The 1,985-nt window shown below is 34.7% G+C and overlaps 2 protein-coding genes across 7 annotated transcripts in view; one reads left to right on the top strand and one right to left on the bottom strand.

Moving 5' to 3' along the window:
- The window catches only part of LOC106869685 (putative amine oxidase [copper-containing]), a 491,890-nt gene that overhangs the window by 351,393 nt on the left and 138,512 nt on the right, over positions 1-1,985 (top strand). The window lies entirely within an intron of this gene.
- The window catches only part of LOC106870602 (putative amine oxidase [copper-containing]), a 148,178-nt gene that overhangs the window by 98,047 nt on the left and 48,146 nt on the right, over positions 1-1,985 (bottom strand). The window lies entirely within an intron of this gene.

Genomic DNA, 1,985 nt, shown 5'->3' on the forward strand with positions numbered 1-1,985 from the left:
ATATATATTTCTCTCTCTCTCTCCCATACGTATTTACATATATGTGTTTACATAAGTATGCATATGTGTGTGTATATGATTGAATGTATATATGTATGTATATGTGTATATATGGTCAAGTATATATACGTGTGGGTGAAGAAGCGTGGCTTAGTGGTTAAAGCGTTGCACTCATGATCGCAAGATTGTGGATTCGATTCTATAACAGGGCGAATGTTTTTGAGCAAAATATTTCATTTCACGTTGCTCCAGTCCACTCGACTGACAGAAATGAGTAACCTTCCTACGGACTGACTCCCGTCCAGGGTGTGGGGATATATATATACGTCACGGAATCCAGGAAACCGGCCTTATGAACCTTTCATCATCTTTTATATATGTATACATGTACGTATATGTGTGTATATATGTTATGTATGTGTAAATATGTATATTATGTATAAGAGAGAGGAATTGCTAGAATCGTTACAGCGTCCGATAAAAATCCTTGTAATATTTGTTTAGTTCTTAGAACTCTGTTAGAATCCTTCCGAGTTCCATTTAAATGCTTGTCAAGGATTAAGGTCAGTTTTTCACGCTCACCTTCTCTCTTCTCCTTCTCTCTTCTCTCACTAGTTCTCCCTCCGTCTCTTTTTATCTGTCCTCTAGATCCCTCTCCTATAACGTTCACTCTCATTTTCCTCTCTCTTCTTTTCTTTCTCCTTTTTCTCCTCCTTTCTTGTCGTTTCCCTCTTATTCGTTATTCTTTTCTGTCTCCCTCTCCTCTCTTTTCTTCCCCTTCTTTCTCCTCTTTTTTCTCGAAGCCAATTATGTTCTACAATAAATATGGTGGTGGCAGCCAACTCAGCGTTTCTTTCTCCATAAATGGAGAAAAATCAAAAGAGAGGTTAATCGTGCGTCTACTTTTAGGAAATAAAACAGATAAGCTATCAGAACCGTAGTTGAGTGGATTGGAGTGATGTATAAAACAGCCCAAACAAATTTGAGCAAAGATGGTGTTCAAAAGTTGTTATTAAAATATATAACTATTATATAGTTATTAAAATATATCATTCCTTTTCTTTATTTTTAAAAAGAATTATATCCAACTTAACATGGATATCTTGCTAGAACACCGAATACTGCTTTATTACCCTTTATAGATCTTCTCATGTAGGCATTTGGTGCATAAAACCACACACATAGCTCTCGGCAGACGAGAATCGTCTGTCATGTATGCCGGGACTCTCATATCACGCGATATCATTCTATTGGAAGTCATCAGTGGAATGCGTTTGGTTACTGCATGCCAGTTAAATCTCGTTGGTACTATATATATAGAATATCAGCGTCTTTTCAGACACTGATTTCGCAAATATCCAGTAGGCTCATTAAGAATTAACTATTAGCAACAGAAGCAGCATTAATACCAAAAGATAATCTTTATATCCAACTTAACTTATATTTTTATAAATATAAAAATGATATATTTTAGTAACTATATAATAAATAATTTTTTTTTAATAACTTTTGAACGCCATCTTTGCTCAAATCCGTTTGGGTTGTTTTATACAATAGTCCAATGCACTCAACTACGGTTCTGTTTTGTTTCCTAAAAAGTAGACGCATTACTAGTCTGTCATTAGAACACTGAATACTGCATTATCAGCAACGAGAGATCCACTCACATAGGTGCATGGTGTATAAAAGCACAGGCATAAATCGTAGCAGACGAAAATCTTCAGTCATGGGCGCTGAAACTCCTATATCACGTGGTATTAATTGGTATTTATAATACTTCTATCATAATAATTCTACTTCCGTCGTAACTAGATATCAAAGTATGTTATTCTTTATAATATATTCATTTCCCATTTAGATGGCTCCCAAAATTTGCCGACTTTGTTGGTATATATTGATATACATATCGTTATATGTGAGTAATATACAATCATGCATATATCGATTCATAATGTGTGTGTGTGTGTTCGTGCGTATATATATAT

The sequence above is a fragment of the Octopus bimaculoides genome, chromosome 2, assembly GCF_001194135.2.
Source record: "Octopus bimaculoides isolate UCB-OBI-ISO-001 chromosome 2, ASM119413v2, whole genome shotgun sequence".
Lineage (NCBI taxonomy): Eukaryota > Metazoa > Mollusca > Cephalopoda > Octopoda > Octopodidae > Octopus > Octopus bimaculoides.